This window comes from Lissotriton helveticus, chromosome 2_2, assembly GCF_964261635.1.
Source record: "Lissotriton helveticus chromosome 2_2, aLisHel1.1, whole genome shotgun sequence".
Taxonomy (NCBI): Eukaryota; Metazoa; Chordata; class Amphibia; order Caudata; family Salamandridae; genus Lissotriton; species Lissotriton helveticus.
The window spans coordinates 503,070,470-503,097,249 of record NC_136060.1 but is presented as its reverse complement, the minus strand read 5'-3'; the positions used below and the strand labels follow the sequence as shown (position 1 = coordinate 503,097,249).

At 48.6% G+C, this 26,780-nt stretch overlaps 1 long non-coding RNA gene across 3 annotated transcripts in view; it reads left to right on the top strand.

The window, feature by feature from the left end:
- LOC144821573 (uncharacterized) overlaps nt 1-26,780 on the top strand; it is a 2,083,451-nt gene that overhangs the window by 157,392 nt on the left and 1,899,279 nt on the right. The window lies entirely within an intron of this gene.

Below are 26,780 nucleotides of genomic sequence, written 5' to 3'. Positions count from 1 at the left end.
CCCGCTTCATGGAAGGGCTCCATTATTTCACCGATTTATAGGGCCAGTGACAAAACCTTACCAAAAACTATCACCTGATTGCTCTATTAGATGTAGAAGCAAAATACTTTGCAGGCAACCTACTCACAAAACTACAGGACTGGGCAAAAGAGAAAAAAATAATTCCCATTACCAAACAGGGTTTTACAAAGATACCGGCACAACAACTAACATACTAAATATGTCACTACTCATCGACAAGGCAAAACTATCTAAACAAACTCTTCATTTTTGCTTTGTGTACTTTAAGGCTGCATTTGAGCAAAACTCTGTAGGAAATTGGCACTCTGTGGGATCCCTCCATCTCTTCTGAACCTCTTGATACATCTGCACTATAATAAATGGTTACAGGTCAAACTAGGCAATGGCTCCCATCTCTCAAGGCGCATACCAACAACCAAAGGCCTCAAACAGGGATGTGTGCTCGCACCATCCCATTTTAACCTTTATACAGCAGATATGACATCAGCCCTTAGTGCTTGCAACACGCACGCCCCTCGACTAGGTGGCAAAGCCATCTCCAGTATGTCATACTTTTTTATTTTTATTTTTTATTTTAGAGGTTTTCTATAGCGCTAGCCAGACCCGGGGGTATCGGAGCGCTTTACACCATGATTTTGAGAAGACAAATGCATGATAATGGCATGGAGGAAAAATGCAGAAGTGTGGCGAAAGACAATGCAGTTCTGCTTAACGTCCGAGGTGCGTCGTTGAGGTAGAGAGGTCTCGGGATCCGAGAAGTAGGATTGCGGTAAAGAGGTCGGGAGGTAGTTTCAAAGACTAGGGCACGCAAGTCTGGTGCTGGAGTTATTTCTTAGCAGTGCTGACCCAAGGGGTGATTGTTTGTGTGGTGTCTGCAGGTTGACCGGTGGGGGCGTGATGTCCGGTGCCTCCCTGATGGGGGCGTGTGAGTCACGTGATTGCGTTCGGGAAGGCGCGGTTGAGATAAAGGGCTTTTAGGCGGCTTTTGAATTTTGGAAAAGAGGGGGTGGTTCTGATGTCGACTGGGATGGCGTTCCAGATTTTTGGAGCTTTGCCAGCAAAAGAGCGGGCTGTAGTCTTTGTTTACGTGTTTTCGCGGGGATGAGGAGGAAGGCGTTGGAACTCCTGAGGCTTCTTGTTTGACCGGCTTTCTTGAGTTTGGAGGCTAGGTATTCCGGTTTCCCTGTGTGCAGGGCTTTGTGTGTGAGACAGGCAGTTCTGAAGCTGGCTCGCATTTCCACCGGGAGCCATTTTAGATCTCTGAGCGGGAGATATATGGTCAAATTGTTTGATTCCAGTGACCATTCTGGCCGCTGCATTGAGGGTGGTTTTGAGAGGGACTAGGTGTGCGCTAGCTGTACCGGTGAGGACTGCATTCCCATAGCCCAGTCTGGACAGCACCAGGGATTGGGTGGCTTGTTTGAGGTCGCTCGGAGGGATGTAGGGTTTGATTTTGTTGAGGAGCTACAGATTGAGGAAGGCGCTCTTTGCGGAGTTATGTTATGTTATGTTAAAGGTTTGTGTAAGCGCAACAGCTGCCCCAGCAAAGGGGCGTCCCGGCGCTGGTCGATCAAGTGCAGTACCGAAGAGGCAGGCCACGTCGGGAGAGCAACCCTAAGGGGGAGGAAACAGCAGGGTTTTGACCGCTTTCCGGAAGGAAACCAGGTTTTCCATGCCACGGATGCCCAGCGGCAAGGAGTTCCAGAGCTTGGCTCCTAAGACCCGGAATGAGCGCCCACCCATGCGGCAAAGTTTGGTACGCGGTACAGTCACCTGGTGTTGACCTAGTGAGCGCAGACTCCGCTGGGGCACATATGGGGTTAGAAGCGGACACAAGAGGTCTGGGCACTTGGATTTAAGAATCTTGAACGCCAAGCAGAGAGATTTGAACTGGTTTCGAAAATTCATTGGAAGCCAGTGAAGCTTTCTAATAGTAGCTCTGGCAGAACATCTACGGGGAAGTCCTACTAAGGTCCTTGCTGCCAAATTTGGAACCCTCTGCAGACGTGTTATATCAGCTTTGTTTTCACCCAGGAGCAGCACGCTGGCATAGTCCAGACGTGAGAGAATGGTAGCCTGGACAATAAGCTGCCGTACTTTCGAGTCAAAGAATTTCAATATTGGATTAAGGCCCCTCAACAGACCCACACAGGTGGCTGACACTCTCTTGGTGTGGGTCTGAAAGCTGAGCGAGGAGTCCATCCAGACTCCCAAGTTTTTAACTAATGACTTGGGTGCTGGCATGGTTCCCAGAGAGGATGGCCACCAATGCTGATTCCAATAGGTGGTATTCTTCCCTGCAAGCAGCACCTCCGTTTTGCCAGCATTAAGCTGCAAACAGTTGTCAGTCATCCATTGGGCAACTGCAGCCATCCCGTCCCTAAATATCGTGGCCGATGCAGATGGTCCTTCAGTAAGAGTGATGACCAGCTGAGTATCATCTGCATACGATACCAGCGTGAGACCCCATTCCTTTGCTACCACCGCAAGCGGTTGCACATAGACATTAAAAAGGGACGGGCTTAGTGCAGAGCCCTGAGGGACTCCCTGACCGATATGATGGAACTGAGAAAGGTACGGAGGTGCTGACACCCTGAAGGATCTGTCCTTTAAAAATGAACTAAACCATTCCAGGGCGAGGCCAGTGATCCCAACCGCCTCCTGACGATATATCAGAATGTCATGAGATACCGTGTCAGAGGCCGCGCTGAGATCCAAAAGAATCAGCGCAGCACTCTGACCGGCGTCGAGAATCATCCGGAGATGTTCGGTCGTGGCCAATAGGGCAGACTCGGTGCTGTGGCCCGACCTGAAATCATTTTGAGAAATGCACCAGAAATCCGTTCTGGTGCATGAATTGCGACAGCACATTGTTAACATGGGCCTCAGCAAGCTTAGCCACCCAAGGGAGCAGGGAAATCGGTCTAAAGTTTTTTCGTTTAGAAGCATCCAGGGTGGGCTTTTTAATGATAGGGGAGACCCATGCCTGTTTCCAGGCAGGAGGAACACTAGCCATAGAAAAGGACCGGTCAAGTATAAGACTCAAAGGCTGCTGGAAAAGTCTCAGAGACTCCATAAATTGAGCCGGCTTCATAGGGTCTGCCGGAGAGCCTGATTTAATTTTCCTGCAGAGTTTAGTCAGCTCTTCATTAGAGATTTCTGGTATGTGAGTCAAAGCAGCGCAGTTCTTGTTGTGATTGGTCATAGATAGTTTGGGGTCAAGGGTGATTCCCAATGATTTGACCGAGGATGCCAGTGTGAGATTTCCGTTGAGGGCATCGATTGCTTTCAGCCATTCGACGATTTGCGGGTTTTCTTCCTTGATGGGGATGAGTAGGATTTCGGTTTTTCCCTGATTGAGTTTGAGGTGGTTCTTTGATAGCCATTCTTGGACTTCTCTGAGAGTGTTGTTGAGTCTTAGGATGTCGTTAAAGGAGGAGGTTTCCAAGTAGATTTTGGTATCATCTGCATATAGATGAAAAGGGATGTTTGCTTTTTTCAGCATGGAGGTGAGAGGTTCCATGTATATGTTGAACAGTTGAGGGGAGAGAATGGATCCTTGGGGGACACTTCTGTTCACGGGGAGGAGGTCCGAAGCAAAGGATTTGATTTTTACTCTTTGGGAGCGATTTTGGAAAAAGGAGGAGAACCATTGCAGGACCACTTTGTCTGCACCGACCCTCTCTTTGAGAGCTTTGATGAGAAGACTATGGTCTACAGTGTCAAAGGCTGCTGACAAGTCTAGGAGGATGAGTAGACAGCAGTGGTCTGAGTCGAGGGAGTAGAGGATGTCGTCCATGATATGTACGATTGCAGTTTCTGTGCTGTAGCCTTTTCGAAAGCCTGATTGGTGATGGTCTAACAAATTAATGTTGTCGATATGTTTGTTCAGTTGACGGAGAACACATTTTTCTAGGATTTTGGCTAAGAAGGGGAGATTGGAGACAGGTCTGAAGTTAGGTCGGTGGAATCTAAGCCGGGTTACTTCAGAAGAGGAGTGACTTGGCTGACTTTAAGGCAGTCTGGTATGGTGCCCGTTTTTAGGGAGCTGTTTATGATTTCGCACCAGAGTGGAGCCAGGGTGAGTTTTAGCTCTTTGGCCATTTGAGAGGGAATGGGGTCGAGGTTGTGTGAAGAGGGTTTGAAGGCGGTGATAACGTTGAGGATCTCTGCTTCAGTGATGGGGTCGAAAGAAGACCAAGTCGTTGCCTGTCATTCTCCCTGAATTTTCGCTTTAAGTGGGTCGGTCTATGTCGGGGGGGCTGGAGGTTAAAGTCCAGTGAAAGTTCGATCTTGGTGATTTTTTCTTTAAAGAAGCTGGTGAAGTTGTCACACAAGGCTTTAGAGGGTTGGACGCGGGAGGTCACTGGCTTGGATGTTTGTTTTTTGATTATGTCAAAGAGTTCTCTTGGTCTGTTTTTGGCCTTATCCAGTGTAGTGCGGAAAAAGTTTGATTTTTCATTGTTGATATGTTGTTTGTATTTTCGTCTTGCTGTTCTGAGTTCTTCGTAACGATTGGCGGAAGGGTTCTTTCTCCAGAGACGTTCTGCTGCTCTGAGTTGTCTTCTTTCCTCATTAATGTCCTTGTTGAACCAGGATCTGGAGGGGATGTTTCTGGGTTTTTTCAGTTTCAAGGGGGCTAGTTCGTCTAAGATGGAGGTCAAGGTAGCGTTGTAGTGAGATGTGAGTTCTTCAGTGGAGAGGCCTTCCGGAGAGGTGGGCATGAGGGAGGATATTTTCTCTTCTAACTCCTCTGTGTTGATCTGCGAAATGTTTCTCGACCATGTGGGTGGATCAGAACTAGAGGGGCGAGTAATGATCTGCTGATGGAGGTGGAATAGGATAAGGTGGTGATCTGACCAGTCGACCGGAAGGATGTGATCTATAGAGATTGTGTTGCGTTGGGCGATGATGGCATCCAGGATTGCTCCTTTTTTGTGGGTTTCTTTTGAGCAGTGCTGGGAGAAGTTGTTGGTGTGGAGCACCTCCTTTAGGTTTTGAACTGGGACACTGTTCTTATCATTCCAATGGAGGTTAAGGTCACCTAGAATGATGTTGTTGGAATCACGGAGGGAACAGTGAGCGATTAGGTCTGATAGGTGTTCCGTGAACGTGACGGTGTTGCCTGGGGGGTGGTACAGGAGGTGGCAGTGCACTAGCTTGTTGTTGGAGGTTTTAATGTTGGCGGTTAGGCATTCAAGTTGTAACTTGTGTTATCAGTTTCGACCACTGATAGGTTATTGTTGTGGATAATTGCCACGCCTCCGCCTTTTTGGTCTATTCTGTTTTTGTTGATGATAGAGAAGCCAGGAGGAACAAGCATATCCAGGATCGGGTGAGAGGAGTCATTGAGCCAGGTCTCGGTGATGAAAGCTATGTCGACATCGTGGTTGAGAATGGATTCTGCCAGCTCTGTAGCGTGTTTCGTGGCGGACCTGCAGTTTATGAGCATGCAGTTAGTGCTGTGAGACTCTTTTTTTTGTTTCCGTGGAGATGTTGATGAGGGAGGTTGGAGGTCTGGGGGGTTTTAGGGAAGAGTGTTTGCTTCTGATCCCAGTGATTACCTGGATTGCAGATTGCGGGTCGCTGGTTGGGGGGGTGAGGTAAGTGGAGGCCAGCTTGAGCGCTTCCTCTAGAGGCATGGCCTCCATAGCCCTCTTTGGTCTCGGGGCCTGGGCAGCGCGGGGAGGGGTGAGTTGACTGGTTGGGGGGCGGGTGGTTGAGCGGCTTAAGGTGGGAGTGAGGGCAGGAGATGGGGCTGGGGTTGGAGATATGGGGGTGGTTGTGGCGGGTCGAGAGTTTGGATAGGATAAGATTCAGGCCCTGTATTAAGGTGGTGAGTTGGCTTTCGATGCGTGTGAGGCGGCAGTTCGACTCTTTTTGAAGGGGAGTGGGCTGCCACTGGTTGTGAACTCTTCGGGGGGGGAGCAATGTCAGAGTTTTGTTGGCTGTTATTGTTAGTTAATGTGGTGGTTTGGTTTATGGGGGTGATGTAAGATGCGAGTGGTCGTGGTGGGGTAGTCTATTTCTCTTGCTAGGGGGAGGGTGACAGGGAAATGGAGATTCGGGATGTGTATAGTGGTCGTTCGGAACTGAATGGGTGAGGGGCCGCGGAGGGGGAAGTACTTGGAGGTATGGAAGAACAGGTGAGGGGGCCGTGTCATTGGGGGATTGCAGAGGGGCAGGGGGTGCTCGGCGGTGGTTGAGGTGACGGGAGGCGGACTGGAGCGAGTGTTCCGTGTGGGTGATTGGATTCCCCGGTGTGCGGGAAGCGGTGGATCAGGGGGGAGTGTGTGGCTGCTGTTGGTAAGTAGAGAGGGGAAGAGGAGGTCGAAAACCTCAAGATTGGCATTGTTGGCTTGGACTGTGCTGTTAGAGTAGATGGTCGCTGATGTGGTCCTGTGGAGCAGCAGGGGGGGGGGGGGTGTAGAATGTGAGTTTGCAGCTATGGGTCGTCTTGGTCGTTTTGGTGATGTGGCATTTTTCACTCAGGGAGGCCATGCGATAGGCGGGCCTAATTGTGTGGAATATGAGGTCCATTTTTATTTGGCTTATGGTGGAACAGTGGTATAGGTCCGCAAAGAGGGATTCAGGGAATTGCCTGATCAGTTTGTGTTTGAGGGTTTTTTTAGATTTCGGAGAGAGGTTGGGAGGGAGGGTGATCGCGAAGGAGTTATGGCCGTGCTGTTTTATGTAGGGGGAGGAGAGAGGGGTGAGGGTGGGTGTCAGATTGGAAGGCATTCTAGCTGTGTGGTCTTGAGGATAGTGAGGATGGTGTCTTTAGTGGCTATTCTGTGGCGATGTGGAAGGGGTGGCTAGACGTTGTGGAACGGGGCTGTTAGCAGAGATTAAGGGCAGGTCTGTTGGCGGAGGGCGCTCTGTCTATCGGTATGGGCGGGGAGAGGCGGTGACCTGGGTTTGAGATGCGGCGAGGTTCACCTGCATGGCTTTAGGATGCCTTTAGGTGGAATTGCGTTCAGGAGTACCGAGAGAAGAGGACCTGGGTGGGCCACCATAATAGAGTCAAGTGCGAGTGGGCGGTGGATTAGGGACTCAGGTTCAGGAGCAGATAGCTGGGAGAGAGTACAAGGTTCGGGGGCAGACAACTAGGCAGGAGCGCTGGGGCAGGAGGCAATCTTTAGGGCTTGGTGCGCCTCGTGGTTCGCCTGTTTTTTCTTCCGGGGTCCCTCCAAGGGGACAGAGTCAGTGGTTTCTAATTAGGCAGTCCTGGTTGGGTCGCCGTTTTGGGGTCAGGCGGAGAGGAGAGGGCAAATAAGAGTTCCGTGTCTATAGGGGATTGTTTGGGCAGGAGGCAGGGACAGGAGATAGTCTCTGAGTGTCGCTGTCCAACATTGTTCGTCTTCGGTAGCTTCAATATGTCCTTGTGGGGGTAGAAGTCGGGGAAGTTTATACGAGCCGTCCTTACTGGCCCGCCATTTTTAGGGCAGGCAGGGCAAAGTGATCGGGCTATTGGTTCCGGTTCGGCACTGGAGATGCTGGGCGAGTGAAAGTGGCAGGGGGGGTGACTCTCGGGCTTGTGGTGGGCGAGCCTCTCCCCGCGCCTAAGTCCCGGCGACCCCCTGTGAAAAATTCGGTCTGTGTTTACCGGGCAAGTTGTCCTGTGAGGGCCGCCATTTTGGGATCAGGCGGTGCTTCTGTTCTGGGATTGCGTGAGGAATAGCTGGGCGAGCGTGCAGAGGCTGGGGCACTCTCTGGGGTTTGGAGTCGGTCAAGGCTCCACTTCCCCAAGTTCACGATGTCCGCGGCGCGCTAGCCGACCGGGAGTTACTGCCTGTGCCGTCCTTTTTCGGCTGCCCTTTTTAGTCCAGGCAAGGAGGGAAGGGGCGTTGTGGGCTCCGTTTGGTACGAGGGCAGCTAGGTGGGCGCTTGATGGCAGGGGACAAGTCAGCGTGACTTGCGGCCGGCACGACTCACCTGCACCTCGGTCGTGGAGCCTTCCGGTTGCTTGCGGCTGGGGGCTTCGTGACGGCTTGTCCTGAATTATCCGCCATTTTGGAGCCAGGCGCGGCCGAGAGCTGAGACCGTATGTGTGCCGGTTGTTGAGCGCGCTCTGTGGAGCGGTCGATTCCTTCAACTGGCGCTGTGTGGACCTGTGATTGCAGCTCTCGGCGGATCGGAATGGAGATCCAGTGGTTCCTCGAGGTGGTGTCCTGGGGTCGAGAGAGGACAGGGAGGCGCCGGTCACCCTTGCGTCCAGGGTGTATTGCGGCGGAGCTCCGTATCATCCGGACTCGAGTCAGGCTTGTCCGGTGAGTGCGCGCGATCTAGGGTCCAGGGGGTGGGTTGGGGGGCATCCGGGTTTATTCCTTTCCGTGTTGTTATTCCGTTGTGCCCAGAGCTCACTCGCGGATGATGTTGTCCTAGCAAGCCATACCCAAGTTGGTCTACAATGGTTACTCAAATAAATGCACGAATGCGCAGTTGAATACCACCTAGAAGTAAATATTAATAAAACAAAAACCCTGACAGTTAATGGCAAACAACGGTCTCACTCCTGGTTTTTGAAAAAAGAAAACAATTGCGAACAAGGACAAGTACAAATATCTAGGGGTAATCATTGATAAAGGTGGCCAATTTGCCAACCAATTGGATGCTACCAAGAGGAAAGGGTTAGCGATAGCAACAACACTAAGAAACCTTAAAACAAAAAATACTGGACCTATATTTATCACCCTTTCTTCGGGTAGCACAAGCAAAAATTCCACCGTCGTTCACTTACGGCAGCGAAGCCCTAAGGGGCAGGGAAACAAAACTGCGGGATACCACCTTGGCAAAAGCATATAGAGTTATGCTAAACCTTCCATCTTATACTTCACCTGCACAGATTCGACTTGAGTTCGGCCTAACCAAACAACTTCTTGCAAGGCGAGGCTCCTACATCAAGTGTTGGCACAAAATTAAGAACTCTCCCAGGAATACATTGAACCATCAGCTCTGGCAAGAACTGAACAGCACATCCACCTCGCTGGCCAATAAATACTTGGAAGAATCCCTTGCCATTACTAGATTAGTCGACATATGGGAAGCCCAAACTACCCACTCGCACTTTAAGAACACAGTAAACAAGGTCATCAAGAAGCTCTCTATCGTTGAAGACAAAGCTGCCTTTGCCCGTAGGAGCCACGCATGGATGACATTGAGCAGCTACAAACTACTCGGGTCACAGGCATATTTTAAGTTAGGGTATTCAAGGCAGATCAAAGAGCAATTTTTAAAATATAGGTTAGGAATTCTGCCAGCCATACCGTACCTTCCACCCTGGCAGATAGAGAACCACGGGAACTCATGCAGGTTATGCGGGGAAGGAACTGAGGACATAGAACACCTAATATTAGCAGCATCTAAGCAAGGATCAACAGTACCCTGAGCAAGTGCAAAAACTATACAAGGCTTTAGCCTTCTTAATTGTAACCTGTGTATAGATTTTGGATTGTCCCCAGTACAACATGAATAAGGGCCTCTCTTATACCGGAAATCTTCCAGTTTTTAGAAATGTATTTCTACTTTTTTTCTAACAAATAAGACTTTTTAACAATTTGCATTTTTGTAATGGTTTTAATTAATCAAAAACAATAAAAATTTTACGTATTGACTTACAACTGACACTGAACTGAATAATGAATTGTAATTTAAAAGTTTTGTGTCTTTTAGATATATGATTGTATTGTAGTTAAATTTATGTTTTTTTACTATTCCTTGCAGAAAATCAAAAAAACAAGTGCAAATAATAATTGAAAACCAAACTAAAAACCAAAAAATTATAAATGTATCAATTATGGTGTATATTCTTTTTGCTGATGTTTTTTGAATTTATATTCATGACTGATTGTTAACAATTACATTGTTTTGTTGCTTAGAAAATGTTATTGACAGTTGTTCACTTGCTTATGTATTGGTTTTTCCCCATAAAAGACATTCACTGCATACACCAAGTCAATAAGTGGGACACACACTCAAAAAGGAGACACCCCAAATTTAGAAAAATCGTTAGTTAATTTTATAAATATGTTTTAGCACTCAAAAACTCAGTACTGGTAAGTACTTTTCAATAGAATCACTTTTAAGTATCTTTTGCAGGTTAGAAACACAGTTTTCACTTGTGCACAATGTTGTCCTATGGGAGAAAAATGGAACAATAGAACACTTTTTTGCGTTCTTGGTGGACCTACTTTGGTCTTGTTGTCGGAGAGGGTCAAGGACCAGTGCCCTACCTGCAGATCGTTCATGGCTGTGCTTGGAAGTCTCTGTGCAGCAAGGAAGAGGAGATGTTCATTGGCAGAAAATGCACTTGAATAAAATAGGGGCACAGAAAAAAGGGACTTGGAGACAAATCTGGGAGCTCAGTGCAGGAGTATCTCAACAACAAGGGGCACCAACTAGAATATGGGCCGGGTGGCTTGTGTGCAGGGTCTTTGGGGTCGTTAGACACGTGTGTCAAATTGCCTCCTCTGGTCTGGTCAACAGATTGGACAACAGCTGGGCTGTGGAGTCACTCTGGGGCTATCGCTACGATGTGGATGTCCCTCGTCGGTTGACTCTCGGTTGGGTGAGTTGGAGTCCGGGGCTGTTCTCGCACCAATGGGTGGCATGACAGGGGGATTGGCATCTCCCAGGACGGGGGGGAAGTGCTAGGGTCGCTTTACAAAGCCAGTATACTTTGAAGCTGCCGGCTCTTGGAACTCTAATAGCTAGTCATCCTGTTTGGAGGAGGTGTAAACACCCCAGTTAGAGCAGGCTTTGTTTACTGACCTCTGAGGGTGAATCCTCACCTCCTAGGGGGTCAGAAGCGCATCTGTGGTGGTAGGCTGGTCTGGACCAAACATCCAATACACAAGAAGATAGTAGCTTTTCAGGGGGTACCTCTAAGGTACCCTCTGGGTTCAGATATTAATAAATCCAAAACTGGCATCGGTGTGGGTTTATTAATAAAAGATGTTTGATACCAAACATCCCATATTTCAGTGAAGCCATCAAGTAGCTGTGAAACTCGTTTTGACCAGGGTCCGCACGTAATTTAAAATGGCATCCCTGAGAACTGGTAATATCTTAAAAGGCCTTAGATATTACAGGGCACCTCTGCTCATTCAAATATGTCCCCTCATGTTGTGTAGTGCACCCTCCCTTAGGGCTGTAAGGCCTGCTGTAGAGGTGACTTACCTATACTGCATGCAGTGTCTCCTAGCATGGCACACAGGAGGAGTGTGATGTTTAGTTTGTGTTTTACTCTTCATAGGGCACGCAGCATGCAGTGGCAGTCTGTGTGTTAATGCTGAGGAGTCCTTTGGGTGGCACAATAAGTGCTGCAGCTCTGGGGACCCTTTTTGGTACCCAATGTCCTAGGTACCAGGGGTACCAGTTACTAAGGACTTACAAGGAGTGCCAAAGTTTTGCCAGTTGTGGAAATAATTGTACAATTTTAGGAAAAAGATCTGGTGTTGGGGACCTGATCAAGGGGAACCCGGCACACTTTCAGTCAGTCGCACCAATTACCAGGCAACAATTGGGGGTTACCATGTCAAAAAGAGCAGTTTCTAACATATGTGCTTCCTTATTCCCTGTATAATTTAAAGATTATTGCTATGGTAACCTCTGTGTATTAGTAATGCTAGTTCTCTTGTGTGTGCTTATTCAAAGACTACCCTAAGGTCAGAAAAACCAAATGCCCACATCAGGCGCCATTTTGAGCAAACTATGGCTCTGGCCTAGTTCTTTAAAGTTTGGCCTTTCTACCCAAGGGTGCCTGAACTTGCACTAATGCTGGAGCGTTGTTGTATCCCCACACAACCCCACTTGACATACATGCCAGTGTGGTGTCCACGCTTTCTGGGTTACTAACAGTCCCTTGAAGGGGTTGAGAAGGCAGTGGTAATTCAAACCCAATTTCTTGCTTTAGAATATCACATACAATTTACTGTACTAAGAAAAAGGCACTGAGGAGTCTATTTACTGAATTCTTACTCAACGCAGCACAAAAGCTAAAAATGCTGTGCAGTGTTGTGTGAGAAGGAGAGAGCAGGGCAGTGCCATGCTTGCAGACAGATGGCACTCACCGGTGTGGCTGCGGTTTTCACTTTAAACTCCCTGGCACTGAGCCATTCTCTCATGCGGGCAGATTTTCAAAAATGCAGGCAATGCAGCGCAGCAACCAAAGAGGCTGTGCTGCATTATTTGACAGGGAGAGAGCAGGAGAGTGCCCCATCTACAGGGACATGGCTCTTTCTTCACCTCTCCCTTGTGCCGGCGCTGATTTTAGCTGCCAAGCGCCGCACACACAGCTTAGCGCCATAGAGCTACGGTGTGTGCGTGAGTCTAGCATAGGTTTTGTACAGGAATAGTACCCTTCTGTGCCTCAGCCAAGTTTAAATGGGAGGTGTTAGAAATGGGATTTCTGGTTGGCCAAGGCTTGCGCCTAACCAGGCAGAAACCACCACTCTAGTCAGGGCAAGGGAGTTACACGCCAAAGATATCCCCTGCTAACCCCCTTGGTAGCTTGGCACGAGCAGTCAGGCTTATCCCGGAGGCAATGTGTAAAGCATTTGTGCAACCCACACAGCAACAACATACTACGCACACCACAATAGGAACTCCACACAAGGTTATATCAAAAGTTGCCTTTCTATTATAATAAAAGCACATTAGAATAGTAATCACACAATATACACTGTGCAAACTGGCAATGGGCAATATTTACAGGGGATTATATACATATGACAGGGCCACTTGGACCACTGTCAGAACCATCACTGAGTAAAGATAGTAAATGGAGAACAAATAATAAGCATAGAACACAACCAGTAATTACTGGCAAACACTGGACTCAGCATCATCTTGGAACACAAACCATATTATGCACGGTATCACATTAGGCGTGAAATGTATCCTGCACCAACCTCATAAGCCTAAAGATATTAGACCATAACCTCCTAAGCATAACTCTCCTTAGTAAATAATCTCACTAGCATAAGCCACAGAAGAGGATAACTCAAACATAAATACAGTATACAAAACCTCGTAATCATAATCCACATTTAGAGGCATAAAACTGGGTGCGTAAATCATACTACATAAATCACATTTCCTAGCACCACATCCATCACATTAGGGCCTGGCGTCCTACAAACCTAACAGTCCCCCTGGCCAACTGGCCTTCTCAAAGGGGCTCAAAATGCCCTATGTCCAAAGTGTCAGGGAGGCTGCCAATGCAGCAGAATCCATGTGCGCAATTGTGCAGACCTAAACGGTGCAGCTGGCACTAAGTGCTGCACAGCAGTGAAAGTACGGGGCTTAAAGGCGGGCACTCAGCGGCACAGCTACTCAGCTGCAGCGGCCCACAACGGCGATAACAATGATTTTCGTAGTACGGCAAATGTGGGTACTCAGCGGCATAGCTCCTTAGCTGCAGCGGCCCACAATAGCGGTAGAGAAGATTCTTGTAGGATGGCAAATGCGGGCACTCAGCGGCACAGCTCCTCAGCTGCAGCGGCCCACAATAGCGGTAGTGATGATTCTCATAGGATGGCAAATGCGGGCACTCAGCGGCCACAGCTTCACAGCTACAGCGGCCCACAATAGTGATAACGATGACTTTGGTAACACAGGCAAATGCAGGCTCTCAGCGGCAATAGCTCCTCAGCTGCGGTGGCCCACAATAGCGATTACTATGACTTTTGTAAAACAGGCAAATGCGGACTCTCAGCGGCAACAGCTCCTCAGCTGTGGCGGCCCACAATAGCGATGACTTTGGTAACACAGGCAAATGCGGGCTCTCAGCGGCAACAGCTCCTCAGCTGCGGCGGCCCACAATAGCGATAATGATGATTTTGGTAACACAGGCAAATGCGGGCTCTCAGCAGCAACAGCTCCTCAGCTCTGGCGGCACACAATAGCGATAACGATGACTTTGGTAACACAGGCAAATGCGGGCTCTCAGCGGCAATAGCTCTTCAGCTGCGGCGGCCCACAATAGCGATAACGATGACTTTGGTAACACAGGCAAATGCGGGCTCTCAGCGGCAACAGCTCCTCAGCTGCGGCGGCCCACAATAGCGATAACGATGACTTAGTTAACACTGGCAAATGCGGGCTCTCAGCGGCAACAGCTCCTCAGCTGCGGTGGCCCACAATAGCGATAATGATGACTTTCAGCCTGTGTTACCCGCAGTAGAACCAGAGGCTCTGGAATTCTCAACAGAGGCCTCACCTGCGAGGAGAGTTCCCCTCAAATAGGAATCCGGATGGCTGATGAATGAAGTCTAATGTCCCTGAGACTTCAACAGGAGGCAAGCTCAAATCAGGCCCATGGGGTTGCTTCAGCAAGATGGATGAAAGTTTCAAAGTCCTTTCCCTCTCGTTACATGGACAGAGGTTCGTCTTAACATCCAGAAGTAACACGTTCTTCTTCCAGGAAAGAATTAAAATATAGGGCGCAGGGAGCCATAGCTCCAAAAGCCAAAGTCCTAAGCAATCAACGGAGCAATGCAGGGCCCAGGGAGGCAAGCCCTCATGGTTCCCAGCAGCAGCCTGCCCCAGCAGGATCAGGAACAGCACATCATCCTAGAAGAGCACCATGGAACTGAACAATTTCATGGAGTCACAGCCCCTTTACTTATACCACCAAAAGACTTTGTTCTCAAAAGTCACAAGTCACTGAACCCAGCCAGACCAGTTTGGTGTGGTCCTGGAGCACTTTGTTTACAAGGTTGCATCTTGCCTTTGAGGAAGAGGGGGTCTGCCATCAGCCGCACAGTGGGAGGTGGAGCCATCATTTGCCTTGCAAGGCACAGCCCTGCTCAGATCAAAGGGTCATCCCTCCCCATACTCCAACTGCAGATCTCTCTATTCAACCCACGTTTGGCTCAGCCTGCCCTGACCCTCCAAAACCAGACATGCAATTCACATCAGGCGGGCGGACACATAGCACACAGAAATGCCAACCTCTAAAAGTGGCATTTCTCACATAGTCATAATAAATCTGCGCACACCATTGCACAGCATTTATTCTCACAATTTCATCCATACCAGACTTGACCATACTGCTACTCTCATAACAGGAATTACCACTGACACACGCTGAGCAGGGAATCCCCCATGCATTGCTATGGGAGGGCGGGCCACTCCCACTAAATGTAACAGAGAGTGCACGCACTTTACACTGGACCACCGGGCTAGGTGCCCAGTGGCTTAAAACCACTATCACTACACAGAGAAAAAGTCTGGGAGAAATACAAAAAGTTTAGGGGTGAACCTACAAAAAGGGCCAAGTCCAACAGGAGGAAAGAGGAATAAGTGGGATAAAAAGAGGAAAATAAACCTCAGTTTCACTGCCCTTTTTCACCACCTTCCACTCTGCAGGAACATAGAGTTATACGCCTAGTCTCTGATGGTTTTAATACATGGATAAAATGCAGAGCCTGAACTCACTTTGGGGCATATTTACAAGCCCCTATTGCCACCTCAATGCACTTTTTCTGATGTTGTGGTGGCGTTAGGGGCTTTGCCTTATTCACAAGGCAGAGTGAAGCCACTTAACATGGCTTATTGCTGCCTTGTGAATAAGGCCCACTTTCACGCTGTACTTAGCGTGAAAGGTGTGGACAATGGGTGTTGCGGTGAGAGTTGCACAGCAACACCCATTGATTGTGGTGGTGCCCCATATTTACAAGGGCATCTTAAATATGGGGCAGGCCAAAATTAAGGCCAGGGGAAGCCTGGTCTTAAACAGGCGCAACAAGGAGAAATGTGCACTTTCTCCTTGTTTTTGCTGTTTCTATGTGTGCTGCATGAAACAGCAAAAGGCCATTAGTTGTTTATGGGCAGGAAGGTGTCCCTTCCTGCACATAAAAAAATCAATAAAAGAAATAACGTTTTGCAACTTGCATGTGTGCTGCATTAAGCAGCACACATAGAAGTTTCAAATGCCATTTCAGATTGTTTATGTCCTGGAAGAGACAATGCAGGCACCCTTGCACTATAGTGCAAGAGCGTCTGCGTTGGCGCTAGGCAGCTAATATTAGCGCCAGCACTGGGGAAATGCAGGGCTGGATCCTTCTAAATACGGTGCAGCCCTGCGTTTTGGAACTGGCAGAGTGAGGCATTAAGCCAAGGTGGCTAACGCCAAGCTCCACCACTTCCTAGTAATTATCCCCCTTTTACTTATATTTTCTGTTTTGCCTGCACTTCAGCTGACTGCAAATAAGGTGCCGAGACACCCCACCATTCATAACGCCGAACACTGCACAAACCGTGTTTTGTGAGAGATCAGGGATTCCGCCCAGTTAGTGCAGTATTTCCTCGGTTTGAATTGTGCATATAAAACTAGCTGAGCTGAAATGTGTAGCTCATGATATTGCAGGGTTTAAACTGGCTGTGACCAGAAACAGAGTGCAGCTCTCCAGATCCACATGTCCATGGCAGAGACTGTGGCCTGGAATCTTTAGCAAGCACGTGTTATTCAAGCAACCGGACATGCCAAGCACAGGGGTAAAATGTGATCTAGCAATGGTAATCCCAGTAGGTCTGCCTTTAAAGGAATGTTGTACAGTTATATGAAGCACCACTAGTAAGTAGCACAGAGATAGAAATGTATGGGTGTGTGAGCAAAGACAGTTGCAATGTCAAGCCAGACCTAAAAATCCATGTAGGTTAATTACTGCCCCCTCCCATCTGTGCAGCTGCAAGAGAAAAACATCACTTATTTAGTTATTTAAGACACTATCATAACGTTCTAGTGTCATGTGTGTATGTGTTAAAGTTCAAGCTTGGGCAGCTGGATACATAAACAAAAATGACCACAGCTGCGTGAACAGCAAGCACTTTTTTGTGGAAGCACACAACTTCTTCCCAATAAAAACATGTACTCCTGGTTCACAACATGTGGGCGGAGCCAAAGCCCCTCTCTAGTGATGCGCACATAATTATCTGGTGTCAGCTGCACTTTCAAGACAGAACACAAATAAGAAAGAGTCGGAGAGGGTAAATGTTGACACTTCAATCACCCCGTATTTGAAATGGGGGGAAAAACATAAGGAGGGTATGCGTAGGTTGTACAGCTGCAGAATATTCGTGCGTATACAGAGAGCAAAAGAACAACATGATCTTTCTCCCAGAGGGTCTCAGCCGGTTTGTAAAAATCAGTGATCCAATCAGGAACTGAATGTTTTAGATGGTCTGTAACATTTCAGGATAGAGTGGTGTCCAGCGTTGAACTTCCTGAGGCGTGGCTTTCATCCAGACCCTTTAAACATCTGTCTTATTGTTGTGTCATTCTAGTAAAATTAATAAAAGATACATGTGTGAGCAGTAAACTAACTTTTAGCCCTTCAGTAAGTCAGCAGATACAACAAACCAAAACACAAAAACACGTTTATATATTTCATTGACCTTCCCAAAGTGAAATATGCAACATGTATAAACTACTCAGCTGCTCCCCCTGAGCAGAGCTCTCTGGTTATGAAGACGTCTTACATGGAGTAATAATGAAGAAACATAAAATAAAGTCATTTTGTTGTACTTAAAAGAGTCATCCAGGGAAGAGGAAGAAAAGTGTTCTCTTTGCTCAGTCCCCCATCTCAAACAATCACCAAGAAGCAAAATGAATGAATGTTTGTTTGATGACATCACCTGGGATTTTGGGCTGACCTGTATTCATAGGATAGTGCCTTTTAAACAATGCAAGCTCTAACTTTCAACAAAGTTTAATCCTTAACACGAATCCTGAGACGCCTATATAAATAAAGGGGTGACCCAGAGAAAGATGTCACAATCCACCTCAAAACCCTAACTGACCTCATCATACAAAGGGACAGTCTAGAAGGAATAGTTTCTTACCTATAAGTCCAGTTCTCTTGTAGGGGAATTTCGATGTATAGTCATAAGCACTGAATAGTCCCGTCCACGCGCGGGGACCCCGGAGCACTTTTACACAATATGTCTTCTTAAGTGTAAATGTTTGCCTTTCTTCAGGAAGGCCAACAGAGTCACTTAAGAAAGACAAATATTATGCAGCCTATAGGACTAGGCTACAATGGCCCAGTTCTTGATCTTGTACTTACAAATGGGCCAGGAGATATGTGCATAATTTCATGATGTTTTAATACAACATCAAAAATTTCTTCTACAAACCCTTTTTTCATAGAGCATAGAGATGAAGGAAGCAGTACAGAGTAGCCTCATTGGCTGTAATTATTGAGTTAAAAATAGAGGCTGCGCCTTTAAGAATCCAGAGACCACCAGTTACCCATCATGCTCAGCAGGTGGCAGTAGCTTCAGTTCTTTTTGGAGGCGATGCGTGATGATATTTAGGTCCCATGGTTACCTCTGTCTACTCAAGCAGGGAGAAGGGAGGGTTGCTTATGACTATAATGGAAATTCCTTTTATAGTCATAAATTCTAAATAGAGTAGCAAGCCCATTCCCACAGAGCGCAGTGGAGAAGACAGAGTGAACTAAGATAGCCATTTAAGTAAATACATTTCTGAGAGAGGCCTGTTCTACTTGAGTGTCTGCTCTAGCATCTGAGTCTAGGCAGTAATGTTTGGTAAATGTATGGACAGATCTCCACGTGGCTGCTTTAGCAAATATCCGAATAGGGATATGCCACAATAAAGCAGCAGCAGCCACTTTACCTCTAGTGGAAAGTGCTTTAGGTTTAGCTTGATAGTGTCTTGCTAGTTCATTGGTAGCACAAAAGGATGCTGGAAACTATCCATCAGGAGATGGGATTGTTTGGAAGTGGCTAAATCCGCAAGGACAGGATCATAGTTGATAAACAATTGGTTCGATCTGCAAATGTCTCTTGCCTTATCAAGACAGAAATTTCAAACTCTCCTCAGATCTAGAAAATGAAGAGATCTTTCAGCTAGAGTAGAGGGATTCTGAAAGAATGTTGGCAAGGAGATGGTTTGATTAACATTTAAGTCCGAAATAACTTTGGGGAGGAATTTTAGGTGAGTTCTCATGACCAATTTGCTAGAGTAGAAGACTGTATATGGTTCGTGGAAGCAACACACTTGGATCTCGCTAACCCTGCTAGATGATGTCATTGCTAAAAGGAAAGCTGTCTTCCAAGAAAAGTGTTGCAGGTAGGCTTTGTGGATCGGCTCAAATGGGTCCTGCATAAGACGTGAAAGTACTATGTTAAGCTCTAATGGAGGAGAAGGACGCATAAGTGGAGCTAAAACCTTCATCAATCCTTCTTGAAAATCCTTGATGACGGGGATTTTACAAAAAATGGTTTGAGAAGGACATTTTTTGTAGGCAGTAAGAGCTGCCAGCTGAATCTTTATAGAAGAGAATTGCAAGTCAGATTTTGTCAAATGGAGTTGGTATGGAAGAATTACATCTTCCTGTCAAGATGTAGGGTCCACGTTCTAAGCCTCTATCAGGAAGTCGATGCAGTCTGTGGCAGATTCAAGTGCCCATTCTGTACTAGCTCAGGAGCTATGTCGCCAAATTCAAAGAGGAGAAATTGGGATGAAACATCTGGACTCTGAACTTTGTTAGCAGGTCTGGTCTGCATGACAGCTTGAGATGTGAATAGATGTACCGGTGAATGACGTTCGTGAACCACCATTGACGTGGCTACTCCGAAACTATAAGGATCATCTTGGTTCTCGATTGGGACAACTTAATGAGGACTGTTGGGATCAGTGGACTCAGGGGAAAAGCGTACAGAAATATTTGCCAGACCAATTGGTCCATAAGGCACAGGCAATTGTCTCCTGAGGAGGAAGCCGGGAGCAGAGACTTCATTTTTTAATTCACGCCGCACTTTGTTTTAAAATTGTACTTACATTTTAAATCTGCACTGTCTGACATTCTCGGTCCCTGCCGATCTCTCAGCCGAGTAGGCGCTGGGCTTTTGGAGGGACAACACACATTCACGTCACCGTAGGAGCGGGCAGACATCTTGGGGGCGACAGCGCGATCAGCGCGCTAGTGTTTCGCTCCTCGGGCTCTATTAAAGAGGCTGTAAATGCGTGCGCTGTGCACTAGGTAATTGTCTCCTGAGGCGGAAGCCGGGAGCAGAGACTTCATTTTTTTAATTCACGCCGTACTTTGTTTTAAAATTGTACTTATGTTTTAACTCTGCACTGTCTGACATTCTCTGTCCCTGCTGATCTCTCAGCCGAATAGGCGCTGGGCTTTTGGAGGAACAACACACATTCGCCTCACCGCAGGAGCGGGCAGACATCTTGGTGGGGACAGCACGATCAGCGCGCTGGTGTTTCGCTCCTTGGGCTCTATTAAAGAGGATGCAAACGCGTAACATAGACCAGCTGAGATGTGACCCTCCAGATCCCCTTTCTTGGACGAATCATTCTATGATCACGATCTATATTCAGCAGTCATGTCAGAAGAGCTCTAAACAACCCACTAGACATATTCCTGAACAGCGTAGGACTTGGCACAATCACTCTTTAGAGGCATTTAATGAGGTCTTTTCCCCAGAATCGGTAACTAACATTATGGAAGTATCCAAAAAGTTGGAGGCTTTTAATAATGCCTTAGAAACAGCCTTAGATGCTGTTATACCCAAAAAAACCAGAGCCCTATTGAACGGCGGTCTTCCACCCCTTGGTATACGGTGGAACTTAAAATGGAAAAAGCCAGTTGCAGGTGTCTGGAAAGAACGTGGCGCACTAGCAAGACCCACCAAAACAGACTTCTTTATACACTGGCTCTGTCCAAATATCATCTCAACTTAAAAGTGTCCAGACGTCGGTTTATCATCAACCACATTGAAAATGCCAGCAACTCTTCGAAAACATTGTTTGGTATAGTACGGGATTTTGCATCTCCTAAAGTCTGTAGTCAAGCGCCTTTGGAATCTCAGGATCTATGTAATTCCTTGGTGTCCTATTTTCATGAGAAGATATCAAAAATTTATGAGCACTTTCTTCCATCAGTTCCTCATGACGTTGTATCTTCTACTATATTTGAGGAGCAGGACAATACAGTAGTCAGTTCCCTTAATAGTTTTGAATTGATAACAACAGAGGAGGTCATAAAAGGTCTTGCTGCCGCCAAATCTGGGTCACCGTCAGATCTGTGTACCCCAAAAACAATGGCGCTGCTAGCCACAAGTTGTGCCCTGGTAATCCGAGATATATTTAACCATTCGATCCATACCGGTACTATCCCAGCCATTTGGAAGGAGGCATTTGTACGCCCAATATTGAAAAAACCTATGGCTGATCGTTCAATTTTTGGTAATTACCATCCTATCTCTTTGCTACCACTGCTGGGCAAAATATTGGAAGATATTATTAACCGACAATTAAGTTCTTATTTGGAGGATAATCATCTCTTGGATCCCTCGCAGTCGGGTTTCCGGACAGGTTTTAGCATGGAGACCGCTATTCTGGCCGTGACCGATTCTCTCAGACAGACTATAGATGCGGGATGCTCAGTAAATCTGATTCTCCTAGATCTCTCCGCAGCTTTTGATACCATCTCACATTCTAAGCTGACAGAGAGATTTCTTTCCTGTGGTATCAATGGGGTAGCTTTCAAGTGGCTCAAGCACTTTCTGTCTGAGAGAACCCAAACGGTCATTCTGGGACCCTATATCTCGGTGAAAATGCATCTTGACAAGGGTGTTCCGCAGGGCTCTTGTTTAAGTCCAACTCTTTTCAATATATACATGGCTCCGCTGGCAAGGATTGTCGAGCGGCCGGTCTTTGAGATCATCTTGTATGCTTATGATACGCAGCTTATGTTTACCATCGGACCAAACCCAGAGCTCGACAAAATCCGTTTTGCCACTGGTATGCTTGCCATCTCCAACTGGTTGACAGCAAACTGTCTCCAGCTGAATCCGGAAAAACCAGAGGTTATGTTAATGGGTAATGCCAGGTACATTTGCTCGAGGACTGGTGGCCTGCACAGTTGGGCACGGCCCCCTTCCCCAAACAGTCAGTAAAAAATGTGGGTTTAAAATTGGACCGGGCTCTGACTATGAAGGATCACATCGCGACTACTACGAGTACGTGCTATTATGGTCTCCGGCTTCTGAGAAAAATTCTTCCTTACATGCCTACCCCCACCACAGAACTTTAGTCCAGGCGATGGTTATTAGTCGCCATCACCCGCAGAGACCGAACCGACGGAGTCAGAGGAGGAATCGCCATCGTCCACAAGAACAACTTCATGGTCTCGACTAGCACCGACGACGCGCTCAGCACCGCCGAACACATTTCCAGATCCACACAGACCATAATTCCACCCTCAGAGGCACCCTTGTCCACCTACCCCCGGACCACGCCCCCACTTCAGCGACTGCATCGCCAACTTGATCAGCACGCACGCCCTGACCTCCATTGACTACATGCTCCTCGGAGACCTGAACTTTCACATTGAGAACAACAATGACAACAACTCCACAACCCTGATCGATAACCTCGCCAACCTCGGACTGAAGCAACTCGTCACAACACCCACCCACTCCGCCGGCCACACGCTCAACCCCGTCTTCTCCTTAAGCCCGTACGTCTCCATCAGCCACACCACCGAACTCCTCTGGACCGACCACCGCTGCATCCACTTCGCCTTCCAGAAACCCACCACACACCACCGCACCCAACAGATCCCCCGCCGCTGCTGGAGCAAAATCACCGAAGACCAACTACACGCAAACCTCGCTCTCAGCCCACCCCCGAACCCTCCAACACCGACCACGCTGCCCACAGCCCAGTGGCGGCTGGTGACATTTGAAAGTAGTGGGGAGTAAAAGTTCAGGATGAGTGTCACCAATTTTGTATTGTGTCTCTATCAATAAGCTGGTGTCTGATGCACACTGGAGCAGCTTTACGCTTGCCCGACCTGCTATCCCACTCATACCTTCCCCTGTTTGTCACGCTGCTTGAGGCTTGGACCACAACAGGCACGGGTCTCTGGGGGGAGGGCAGCTGTCGCAAAGCAGAAAACCCCCAACCTTCCCGTGCCCAGTCCACCTGGCATCTCGCCTTACAGATGGCGAGGGTGGAGCTCATGAAGACGTGGTTGGGGGCCACCCCAGGACAAGGTTCTTCTTGAGGGAGAAAGAAGATGGGGCCGAGCCCCCCGTCCCTCCCCGTGCCCCGGTTCCCGGGTGTCTGTCACCTTGTAGATGTTGAGCGTGGAGTTGTACAAGACGTCCATCTCGGGGGCCTTGGGGCGCAGGGAGCGGCTCGCTGGATCCTCGGCGGGCACCTGGGGGAGCAAGAAGAGGCGCGGGATTAATAATTCACAGTTCGCCGGGTCCATCCGATACCCAGCAGTAATAAAACACTCGTGGAGGGGACACGTGACTGGCCAAGAGGGTGAACACGCGGGGGGGGTGGTGTGGACTTTGTACAGGCCATGTGGAGACCGGGGAATCCAGTGTGGAGTCTGTCTCGGCATGCGTACACTCTGTGTAACGCCCAGGAACAGACTTTAACTGCCCCAGGAATGACATACTGTGTGTTCTGGCTGTGTACCATCAAGCATAGGAGAAACAATCACAAAGCCAGATCACGCTGCAGAGTCGGTGAGTTTGGGCATGAAGATACGTGACCCTCGACAAGGCAAAGTCCCCATTCGCTCTGGAGCCACTAGCAACAAGCTTGGCAGATGATAGCTCCAGAATCTATCATCACAATCGAGATTCCATATGATGTATATTTAATTAAAGACACAAAACGTAACAAATCGAAATAAAGAAATGCATAGTCAACTAAACTACTGTAAAATTACACAACACAACAGTGCCACATTACTTATCTATCCTAAACTACAAAACTTTAAAGATAAATCAGTGTGAGGACCAGCTGCACTTGATACATGTACCGGGTACACGGAGCATGTATCATCAGAGCACTTTACATGTGACGTCGACGATAATAAATAATAAAATATAATAAAACTTACCTTGGCTTCAGTTCCCGCTTTTCTCCCGAGACTGCAGACTCCCGAATCCCGCCGTCCTGGATTTTGAAAACGGCTGGGCTCCCGTCAACAGGAAGGCTCCCTCCCCTCCACAGCAGCCAGCGCTGTGATTGGTTCGGCCGGCTGCCCTACCTACGTCATTCCTCTCTGTATGCTGCAGCATACAGAGAGCAGGGAGAGTGGGAGGGGTTACTCGAGGGCAGGGGGGAGCGGCTTGCCCACTGTTCTTAATACTGTCTGTTTGGCAGCTTCTCAGGCTGCCCAAACAGACAGTATTAACAACAGTGGGCAAGCCGCTCCCCCCTGCCCTCGAGTAACACCGCCCACTCTAACTTCTGCTTTCTCGCCGTGCGAGAAGGCAGAAACAAATGGTAGTTTTTACGGTAATAACTACCATGTGTTTCTGCCTTCTCGCACGGCGAGAAAGCAAACGCCCCCATGGACGAGCCGCCACTGCCACAGCCTCAAACGCTGAATAAACTCCCCCCACAGAGATACCAGCAAGAGGGCCAGCTGGTTCACCCCAGAACTCCTAGCCTCCAAGCAAACCTACCGGAAACTAGAGAAGAAATGGCACAGTGAACAAACTCCAGACAGCCACACAGCACACAAGGACGCCATCCGCAACCAACACCACCTCATTAGGGTGGCCAAGAGGACCTCCTTCAAAGACCGCATGGACAACTACACACACAATAGCAAGGAGCTCTTCCACATTGTGAAGGAACTCTCCAACTCCAACACCAACGACATCCCGCCGTCGCAAGCCCTGTGCGACTCCCTCGCCACTTTCTTCCACCGCAAGATAGCAGACATCCATGACAGCTTCAACACCCAGACAGCCCCAACAGACAGCAACACAACAGACCCTCCGTACACCATCGACCACAACCCCCTGCTAGCCTGGGCCAGCGTGAGCATCGATGACACCATCAAGACAATGCGCTTAATCCACTCCGGCTCTCCGTCGGACCCATTCCCGCACCACGTCTTCAACAGAGCAAGCAGCACCATCGCAACCCACCTGCGCAACGTCATCAATCTCTCCCTTGTGACCGAGACCTTCCCAGAGATCTGGAAACACGCCGAGATCAACGCCCTACTCAAAAAACCTAAGGCAGACCCAAGAGAGCTCAAGAACTTCTGGCCCATCTTTCTCCTCCCCTTCCCGGCCAAGGTCATCGAGAGAACCATCAACAGACAGCTAACCCGATACCGCGAAGAAATCAGAATCCTGGACCCTTCCCACAGCACAGAGACTGCCCTCATCGCCGCCACAGACGACATCAGGACCCTGCTGGACAATGGCGAGACCGCAGTACTCATCCTCCTAGACCTCTCTACCGCCTTCGACACCGTCTGCCACCGCACACTACACGCACGCCTCCACGCCGCAGGGATCCGAGACAAGGCTCTGGATTGACCCACCTCCTTCCTCCCCGACAGAACCCAGCGTGTCCGCCTCCCCCATTCTGTTCCAAAGCCTCCGAGATCATCTGCGGCGTACCCCAGGGATCCTCCCTCAGCCCGACGCTGTTCAGCATTTACATGGCCCTGCTCGCACATGTAGCCCGACAGCACTACCTCAACATAATTTCCTACGCCGACGACACTCAGCTGATCCTCCCCCTCACCAAGGACCTCATCACCGCCAAAGCCAACCTCCACAAAGGAATGAAGGCCGTCGCCGACTGGATGAAGACCAGCTCTCTGAAGCTGAACTCAGACAAGACGGAGGTCCTCATCCTCGGCTCCAACCCTTCAGCCTGGGACGACTCCTGGTGGTCGACGGCACTGGGGGCGACCCCGACACCCACCGACCACTCACGCAACCTGGGAATCATCCTCGACTCAACGCTCTCAATGACCAAGCAAGTCAATGCCGGCTCCTCCTCCTGCTTCAACACCCTCCGTATGCTCCGCAAGATCTACAGATGGATCCCGACAGATACAAGAAAGACAGTCACCCAGGCCCTCGTCAGCAGCAGACTCGACTACGGAAACCCCCTTTATGCGGGAGCCCCGGCCAACCTCATCAAACGACTACAACGCATCCAAAACGCCTCGGCACGACTGATCCTCGACGTACCACGCCACGGCCACATCACCCCCCACATGAGAAACCTGCTCTGGCTCCCCGTCAACAAGAGGATATACTTTAAGCTCCTCATCCACGCACACAAGGCACTCCACAAGACCGGCGAAGCCTACCTCAACAGATGGCTCTCCTTCTACATCCCCAACCGCCAGCTACGCTCCGCCGACCTCTCCCTCGCCACCGTCCCGCGCATCCGAAGAACAACCACCGGTGGGAGATCCTTTTCCCACCTCGCCACCAAGACATGGAACACCCTCCCACTGAGCCTACGACAGACCCAAGACTGGTTGACCTTCAGGAGGATACTCAAGTCCTGGCTGTTCGATCAGTAGCGGACCCCCCCAGCACCTTGAGACCCTCATGGGGATGTAGTGCGCTTTACAAATGATTTATTGATTGATTGATTGAGTGATAGTCGCCTTGACTATGGCAATGCTTTGTTGGCTGAAGTGGGAGCGACCCTCTTGGCCAAACTCCAAGTAGTACAAAACACTGCAGCAAGAATGATTTTAACTCGTCCTGCAGGTTCATCTTCAGCTCCTTTAAGGGAACTGCATTTGCTGCCAGTGAAGAAGAGATCCTTTTTTAAGATTTGATGCCTTACATTTAACGCACTGAATGAAAGAGGTCCCCGATATTTGCGGAAAAAACTATTAAAATATTCCCCTTGCAGGAAAATTAGATCTAGTACCCAGGATCTCCTTCAGGTTCCTCAAATTTGTCTTGTCCGCACT